This window comes from Sceloporus occidentalis, unplaced genomic scaffold (assembly GCF_023333645.1).
Source record: "Sceloporus occidentalis isolate IW3139 unplaced genomic scaffold, rSceOcc1.0.p SCAF_38, whole genome shotgun sequence".
In the NCBI taxonomy this organism is placed as follows: Eukaryota; Metazoa; Chordata; class Lepidosauria; order Squamata; family Phrynosomatidae; genus Sceloporus; species Sceloporus occidentalis.
Genome location: NW_028317018.1, coordinates 6,850,001 through 6,857,500, shown reverse-complemented (window position 1 = coordinate 6,857,500; position 7,500 = coordinate 6,850,001). Strand labels below are relative to the sequence as shown.

General features: G+C 48.4%; 6 non-coding genes and 13 pseudogenes across 6 annotated transcripts; all 19 read right to left on the bottom strand.

The window, feature by feature from the left end:
* LOC149290988 (5S ribosomal RNA) overlaps positions 1-37 on the bottom strand; it is a 119-nt pseudogene extending 82 nt beyond the window's left edge.
* A 205-nt stretch (positions 38-242) lies between these two features.
* On the bottom strand, positions 243-361 carry LOC149290987 (5S ribosomal RNA). Its single transcript, XR_016274516.1, has one exon. It is a non-coding gene; the product is annotated as a 5S ribosomal RNA (ribosomal RNA).
* Positions 362-625: 264 nt separating this feature from the next.
* On the bottom strand, positions 626-744 carry LOC149290986 (5S ribosomal RNA; annotated as a pseudogene).
* Positions 745-1,008: 264 nt separating this feature from the next.
* Positions 1,009-1,127, bottom strand: LOC149290985 (5S ribosomal RNA; annotated as a pseudogene).
* Positions 1,128-1,326: 199 nt separating this feature from the next.
* On the bottom strand, positions 1,327-1,445 carry LOC149290984 (5S ribosomal RNA). Its single transcript, XR_016277182.1, has one exon. It is a non-coding gene; the product is annotated as a 5S ribosomal RNA (ribosomal RNA).
* Positions 1,446-1,903: 458 nt separating this feature from the next.
* LOC149290983 (5S ribosomal RNA) lies at positions 1,904-2,022 on the bottom strand (annotated as a pseudogene).
* Positions 2,023-2,357: 335 nt separating this feature from the next.
* On the bottom strand, positions 2,358-2,476 carry LOC149290982 (5S ribosomal RNA). Its single transcript, XR_016274565.1, has one exon. It is a non-coding gene; the product is annotated as a 5S ribosomal RNA (ribosomal RNA).
* A 636-nt stretch (positions 2,477-3,112) lies between these two features.
* LOC149290981 (5S ribosomal RNA) lies at positions 3,113-3,231 on the bottom strand. The gene has a single exon (XR_016273757.1). It is a non-coding gene; the product is annotated as a 5S ribosomal RNA (ribosomal RNA).
* A 276-nt stretch (positions 3,232-3,507) lies between these two features.
* LOC149290980 (5S ribosomal RNA) lies at positions 3,508-3,626 on the bottom strand (annotated as a pseudogene).
* A 281-nt stretch (positions 3,627-3,907) lies between these two features.
* On the bottom strand, positions 3,908-4,026 carry LOC149290979 (5S ribosomal RNA). Its single transcript, XR_016276947.1, has one exon. It is a non-coding gene; the product is annotated as a 5S ribosomal RNA (ribosomal RNA).
* Positions 4,027-4,233: 207 nt separating this feature from the next.
* On the bottom strand, positions 4,234-4,352 carry LOC149290978 (5S ribosomal RNA; annotated as a pseudogene).
* Positions 4,353-4,576: 224 nt separating this feature from the next.
* Positions 4,577-4,685, bottom strand: LOC149290977 (5S ribosomal RNA; annotated as a pseudogene).
* Positions 4,686-4,892: 207 nt separating this feature from the next.
* On the bottom strand, positions 4,893-5,011 carry LOC149290976 (5S ribosomal RNA; annotated as a pseudogene).
* A 257-nt stretch (positions 5,012-5,268) lies between these two features.
* On the bottom strand, positions 5,269-5,387 carry LOC149290975 (5S ribosomal RNA). The gene has a single exon (XR_016275746.1). It is a non-coding gene; the product is annotated as a 5S ribosomal RNA (ribosomal RNA).
* A 304-nt stretch (positions 5,388-5,691) lies between these two features.
* Positions 5,692-5,810, bottom strand: LOC149290974 (5S ribosomal RNA; annotated as a pseudogene).
* Positions 5,811-6,009: 199 nt separating this feature from the next.
* Positions 6,010-6,128, bottom strand: LOC149290973 (5S ribosomal RNA; annotated as a pseudogene).
* A 294-nt stretch (positions 6,129-6,422) lies between these two features.
* Positions 6,423-6,541, bottom strand: LOC149290972 (5S ribosomal RNA; annotated as a pseudogene).
* A 277-nt stretch (positions 6,542-6,818) lies between these two features.
* On the bottom strand, positions 6,819-6,927 carry LOC149290971 (5S ribosomal RNA; annotated as a pseudogene).
* Positions 6,928-7,142: 215 nt separating this feature from the next.
* On the bottom strand, positions 7,143-7,261 carry LOC149290970 (5S ribosomal RNA; annotated as a pseudogene).
* Positions 7,262-7,500: the final 239 nt, after the last annotated feature.

Sequence of the window (7,500 nt, the reverse complement as noted above, 5' to 3'; positions counted from 1 at the left end):
TGAGATCAGGCACTTTCAGGGTGGTATGGCTGCAGGCGGGAGAGCTGTTTATTTTACTTCTCTTATTCTGTTGCTGCTGCTGCTGCTGCTTGTCGTCAGACAGAAAGAATTATAAGCCATCTGACAGGACAGAGAAGGTGAGAAGGTGAGAAGGTGAGAAGGTTCAAATAATAGTTTAAAGTTTTGATTATGAGCAAGAAACACATGGCAAAAAGCTCTCCCCGGACTGTGAGAAAAGAAAAAGCTTACAACACCTGGTATTCCCAGGCGGTCTCCCACCCAGGTACTAACCAGGCCCAACCCTGCTTAGCTTCCAAGATCAGATGAGATCGGGCACTTTCAGGGTGGTATGGCTGCAGGCGGGAGAGCTGTTTATTTTACTTCTCTTATTCTGTGTGCTGCTGCTGCTGCTGCTGCTGCTGCTGCTGCTGCTGCTGCTGCTGCTGCTGCTGCTGCTGCTGCTGCTGCTGCTGCTGCTGCTTGTCATCAGACAGAAAGAATTATAAGCCCTGGGACAGGACAGAGAAGGTGAGAAGGTGAGAAGGTTCAAATAAGGGTTTAAAGCTTTGATGATGAGCAAGAAACACAAGGCAAAAAGCTCTCCCCGGACTGTGAGAAAAGAAAAAGCCTACAACACCTGGTATTCCCAGGCAGTCTCCCATCCACATACTAACCAGGCCCAACCCTGCTTAGATTCTGAGATCAGACGAGATCAGGCACTTTCAGGGTGGTATGGCTGCAGGTGTGGGAGCTTTTTATTTTACTTCTCTTTTTCTGCTGCTGCTGCTGCTGCTGCTGCTGCTGCTGCTGCTGCTGCTGCTGCTGCTGCTGCTGCTGCTGCTGCTGCTGCTGCTGCTGCTGCTTGTCGTCAGACAGAAAGAATTATAAGCCCTGGGACAGGACAGAGAAGTTGAGAAGGTGAGAAGGTTCAAATAAGGGTTTAAAGCTTTGATGATGAGCAAGAAACACATGGCAAAAAGATCTCCACGGACTGTGAGAAAAGGAAAAAACCTACAACACCTGGTATTCCCAGGTGGTCTCCCATCCAGGTACTAACCAAGCCAAAGCTTGCTTAGCTTCTGAGATCAGATGAGATTGGGCACTTTCAGGGTGGTATGGCTGCAGGCAGGAGTGCTTTTTATTTTACTTCTCTTATTCTGTTGCTGCTGCTGCTTGTCGTCAGACAGAAAGAATTATAAGCCCTGAGACAGGACAGAGAAGGTGAGAGGGTGAGAAGGTGAGAAGGTTCAAATAAGGGTTTAAAGCTTTGATGATGAGCAAGAAACACATGGCAAAAACCTCTCCCCGGACTGTGAGAAAAGAAAAAGCCTACAACACCTGGTATTCCCAGGCAGTCTCCCATCCAGGTACTAACCAGGCCCAAACCTGCTTAGCTTCCAAGATCAGACAAGATCGGGCGCTTTCAGGGTGGTATGGCCATAGGCATGAGAGCTTTTTATTTTACTTCTCTTATTCTGTTGCTTCTGCTGCTTGTCGTCAGACAGAAAGAATTATAAGCCCTGGGACAGGACAGAGAAGGTGAGAAGGTGAGAAGGTAAAAATAAGGGTTTAAAGCTTTGATGATGAGCAAGAAACACATGGCAAAAAGCTCTCCCCGGACTGTGAGAAAAGAAAATGCCTACAACACCTGGTATTCTGAGGTCAGACGAGACCGGGCGCTTTCAGGGTGGTATGGCCGCAGGTGTGAGAGCTGTTTATTTTACATCTCTTATTCTGTTGCTTCTGCTGCTTGTCGTCAGACAGAAAGAATTATAAGCCCTGAGACAGGACAGAGAAGGTGAGAAGGTGAGAAGGTGAGAAGGTTCAAATAAAGGTTTAAAGCTTTGATGATGAGCAAGAAACACATGGCAAAAAGCTCTGCTCGGACTGTGAGAGAAGAAAACGCCTACAACACCGGATATTCCCAGGTGGTCTCCCATCCAAGTACTAACCAGGACCAATCCTGCTTAGCCTCAAAGGTCAGACAAGATTGGGCGCTTTCAGGGTGGTATGGCCGTAGGCGTGAGAGCTTTTTATTTTACTTCTCTTATTCTGTTGCTGCTGCTGCTGCTGCTGCTGCTGCTGCTGCTGCTGCTGCTGCTGCTTCTGCTGCTGCTGCTGCTGCTGCTGCTGCTTCTGCTGCTGCTGCTGCTGCTGCTGCTGCTTCTGCTGCTGCTGCTGCTGCTGCTTGTCGTCAGACAGAAAGAATTATAAGCCCTGGGACAGGACAGAGAAGGTGAGAAGGTGAGAAGGTGAGAAGGTGAGAAGGTGAGAAGGTTCAAATAATAGTTTAAAGTTTTGATGATGAGCAAGAAACACATGGCAAAAAGCTCTCCCCGGACTGTGAGAAAAGAAAAAGCCTACAACACCTGGTATTCCCAGGTGGTCTCCCATCCAGGTACTAACCAGGCCCAACCCTGCTTAGCTTCCAAGATCTGACAAGATTGGGTGCTTTCAGGGTGGTATGGCTGTAGGCGTGAGAGATTTTTATTTTACTTCTCTTATTCTGTTGCTTCTGCTGCTTGTCGTCAGACAGAAAGAATTATAAGCCCTGGGACAGGACAGAGAAGGTGAGAAGGTGAGAAGGTGAGAAGGTAAAAATAAGGGTTTAAAGCTTTGATGATGAGCAAGAAACACATGGCAAAAAGCTCTCCCCGGACTGTGAGAAAAGAAAAAGCCTACAACACCTGGTATTCCCTGGCGGTCTCCCATCCAGGCCCAACCCTGCTTAGCTTCCAAGATCAGATGAGATTGGGCATTTTCAGGGTGGTATGGCTGCAGGCGGGAGAGCTTTTTATTTTACTTCTCTTATTCTGTTGCTGCTGTTGCTGCTGCTGCTGCTGCTGTTGCTGCTGCTGCTGCTGTTGCTGCTGCTGCTGCTGTTGCTGCTGCTGCTGCTGTTGCTGCTGCTGCTGCTGTTGCTGCTGCTGCTGCTGTTGCTGCTGCTGCTGCTGCTGCTGCTGCTGCTTGTCGTCAGAGAGAAAGAATTATAAGCCCTGGGACAGGACAGAGAAGGTGAGAAGGTGAGAAGCTTCAAATAATAGTTTAAAGTTTTGATGATGAGCAAGAAACACATGGCAAAAAGCTCTCCCCGGACTGTGAGAAAAGAAAAAGCCTACAACACCTGGTATTCCCAGGCGGTCTCCCATCCAGGTACAAACCAGGCCCAACCCTGCTTAGCTTCCAAGATCAGAGGAGATCGGGCGCTTTCAGGGTGGTATGGCCATAGGCGTGAGAGATTTTTATTTTACTTCTCTTATTCTGTTGCTGCTGCTGCTGCTGCTGCTGCTGCTGCTGCTGCTGCTGCTGCTGCTGCTGCTGCTGCTGCTGCTGCTGCTGCTGCTGCTTGTCGTCAGACATAAAGAATTATAAGCCCTGGGACAGGACAGAGAAGGTGAGAAGGTCAGAAGGTGAGAAGGTGAGAAGGTTCAAATAAGGGTTTAAAACTTTGATGATGAGCAAGAAACACATGGCAAAAAGCTCTCCCCGGACTGTGAGAAAAGAAAAAGCCTTCAACACCTGGTATTCCCAGGCGGTCTCCCATCCAGGTACTAACCAGGCCCTACTCTGCTTAGCTTCCAAGATCAGATGAGATCAGGCACTTTCAGGGTGGTATGGCTGCATGCGGGAGAGCTTTTTATTTTACTTCTCTATTCTGCTGCTGCTGCTGCTGCTGCTGCTGCTGCTGCTGCTGCTGCTGCTGCTGCTGCTGCTGCTGCTGCTGCTGCTGCTGCTGCTGCTGCTGCTTGTCGTCAGACAGAAAGAATTATAAGCCCTGGGACAGGACAGAGAAGGTGAGAAGGTGAGAAGGTGAGAAGTTGAGAAGGTTCAAATAAGGGTTTAAAACTTTGATGATGAGCAAGAAACACATGGCAAAAAGCTCTCCCCGGACTGTGAGAAAAGAAAAAGCCTACAACACCTGGTATTACCAGGCGGTCTCCCATCCAGGTACTAACCAGGACCAACCCTGCTTAGCTTCCAAGATCAGACAAGATTGGGCGCTTTCAGGGTGGTATGGCCGTAGGCTTGAGAGCTTTTTATTTTACTTCTCTTATTCTGTTGCTGCTGCTGCTTGTCGTCAGACAGAAATAATTATAAGCCCTGGGACAGGACAGAGAAGGTGAGAAGGTGAGAAGGTGAGAAGGTGAGAAGGTTCAAATAATAGTTTAAAGTTTTGATGATGAGCAAGAAGCACATGGCAAAAAGCTCTCCCCGGACTGTGAGAAAAGAAAAAGCCTACAACACCTGGTATTCCCAGGCGGTCTCCCATCCAGGTACTAACCAGGCCCAAGCCTGCTTAGCTTCCAAGATCAGAGGAGATCTGGCACTTTCAGGGTGGTATGGCTGCAGGCAGGAGAGCTTTTTATTTTACTTCTCTTATTCTGTTGTTGCTGCTGCTGCTGCTGCTGCTGCTGCAGCTGCTGCTGCTGCTTGTCGTCAGACAGAAAGAATTATAAGCCCTGGGACAGGACAGAGAAGGTGAGAAGGTGAGAAGGTTCAAATAAAGGTTTAAAGCTTTGATGATGAGCAAGAAACACATGGCAAAAAGCTCTCCCCGGACTGTGATAAAAGAAAAAACCTACAACACCTGGTATTCCCAGGTGGTCTCCCATCCAGGTACTAACCAAGCCCAACCTTGCTTATCTTCTGAGATCAGGCACTTTCAGGGTGATATGGCCGCAGGCGGGAGAGCGTTTCATTTGACTTCTCTTATTCTGTTGCTGCTGCTGCTTGTCGTCAGAAAGAAAGAATTATAAGCCCTGGGACAGGACAGAGAAGGTGAGAAGGTGAGAAAGTGAGAAGGTGAGAAGGTTCAAATAATAGTTTAAAGTTTTGATGATGAGCAAGAAACACATGGCAAAAAGCTCTCCCCGGACTGTGAGAAAAGAAAAAGCCTACAACACCTGGTATTCCCAGGCAGTCTCCCACCCAGGTACTAACCAGGCCCAACCCTGCTTAGCTTCCAAGATCAGAGGAGATCAGGCACTTTCAGGGTGGTATGGCTGCAGGCAGGAGAGCATTTTATTTTACTTCTCTTATTCTGTTGCTGCTGGTGCTGGTGCTGCTGCTGCTGCTGCTGGTGCTGCTGCTGCTGCTGCTGCTGCTTCTTCTGCTGCTTCTTCTTGTCGTCAGACAGAAAGAATTATAAGCCCTGGGACAGGACAGAGAAGGTGAGAAGGTGAGAAGGTTCAAATAATAGTTTAAAGTTTTGATGATGAGCAAGAAACACATGGCAAAAAGCTCTCCCCGGACTGTGAGAAAAGAAACAGCCTACAACACCTGGTATTCCCAGGCGGTCTCCCATCCAGGTATTAACCAGGCCCAACCCTGCTTAGCTGCCAAGATCAAATGAGATTGTGCGCTTTCAGGGTGGTATGGCCGTAGGCGTGAGAGCATTTTATTTTACTTCTCTTATGCTGCTGCTGCTGCTGCTGCTGCTGCTGCTGCTGCTGCTGCTGCTGCTGCTGCTGCTGCTGCTGCTGCTGCTGCTGCTGCTGCTGCTGCTGCTGCTGCTGCTGCTGCTGCTGCTGCTGCTGCTTGTCGTGAGACAGAAAGAATTATAAGCCCTGGGACAGGACAGAGAAGGTGAGAAGGTGAGAAGGTGAGAAGGTAAAAATAAGGGTTTAAAGCTTTGATGATGAGCAAGAAACACATGGCAAAAAGCTCTCCCCGGACTGTGAGAAAAGAAAAAGCCTACAACACCTAGTATTCCCAGGCAGTCTCCCATCCATGTACTAACCAGGCCCAACCCTACTTAGATTCTGAGATCAGATGAGATCAGGTACTTTCAGGGTGGTATGGCTGCAGGTGTGGGAGCTTTTTATTTTACTTCTCTTTTTCTGTTGCTGCTGCTGCTTGTCGTCAGACAGAAAGAATTATAAGCCCTGGGACAGGACAGAGAAGGTGAGAAAGTGAGAAGGTGAGAAGGTTCAAATAAGGGTTTAAAGCTTTGATGATGAGCAAGAAACACATGGCAAAAAGCTCTCCCCGCACTGTGATAAAAGAAAAAACCTACAACACCTGGTATTCCCAGGTGGTTTCCCATCCAGGTACTAACCAAGCCCAACTTTGCTTAGCTCCCGAGATCAGATGAGATCGGGCACTTTCAGGGTGGTATAGCCGCAGGCGGGAGAGCTTTTTATTTTACTTCTCTTATTCTGTTGCTGCTGCTGCTGCTGCTGCTGCTGCTTCTGCTTCTGCTGCTGCTGCTGCTGCTTCTGCTTCTGCTTCTGCTTCTGCTGCTGCTGCTGCTGCTGCAGCTTGTCGTCAGACAGAAAGAATTATAAGCCCTGGGAAAGGACAGAGAAGGTGAGAAGGTGAGAAGGTGAGAAGGTGAGAAGGTTCAAATAATAGTTTAAAGTTTTGATGATGAGCAAGAAACACATGGCAAAAAGCTCTCCCCGGACTGTGAGAAAAGAAAAAGCTTACAACACCTGGTATTCCCAGGTGGTCTACCATCCAGGTACTAACCAGGCCCAACCCTGCTTAGCTTCCAAGATCAGAGGAGATCGGGCACTTCCAGGGTGGTATGGCTGCAGGCGGGAGTGATTTTTATTTTACTTCTCTTATTCTGCTGCTGCTGCTGCTGCTGCTGCTGCTGCTGCTGCTGCTGCTGCTGCTGCTGCTGCTGCTGCTGCTGCTGCTGCTGCTGCTGCTGCTGCTGCTTGTCGTCAGACAGAAAGAATTATAAGCCCTGGGACAGGACAGAGAAGGTGAGAAGGTGAGAAGGTGAGAAGGTTCAAATAATAGTTTAAAGTTTTCATGATGAGCAAGAGACACATGGCAGAAAGCTCTCCCCGGACTGTGATAAAAGAAAAAACCTACAACACCTGGTATTCCCAGGTGGTCTCCCATCCAGGTACTAACCAAGCCCAACCTTGCTTATCTTCCGAGATCAGGCACTTTCAGGGTGATATGGCCGCAGGCGGGAGAGCTTTTTATTTTACTTCTCTTATTCTGTTGCTGCTGCTGCTTGTCGTCAGAAAGAAAGACTTATAAGCCCTGGGACAGGACAGAGAAGGTGAGAAGGTGAGAAGGTGAGAAAGTGAGAAGGTGAGAAGGTTCAAATAATAGTTTAAAGTTTTGATGATGAGCAAGAAACACATGGCAAAAAGCTCTCCCCGAACTGTGAGAAAAGAAAAAGCCTACCACACCTGGCATTCCCAGGCGGTCTCCCATCCAGGTACTAACCAGGCCCAACCCTGCTTAGCTTCCAAGATCAGAGGAGATTGGGCACTTTCAGGGTGGTACAGCTGCAGGCAGGAGAGCTTTTTATTTTACTTCTCTTATTCTGTTGCTGCTGCTGCTGCTGCTGCTGCTGCTGCTGCTGCTGCTGCTGCTGCTTCCTCTGCTGCTTCTTCTTGTCGTCAGACAGAAAGAATTATAAGCCCTGGGACAGGACAGAGAAGGTGAGAAGGTGAGAAGGTTCAAATAATAGTTTAAAGTTTTGATGATGAGCAAGAAACACATGGCAAAAAGCTCTCCTCGGACTGTGAGAGA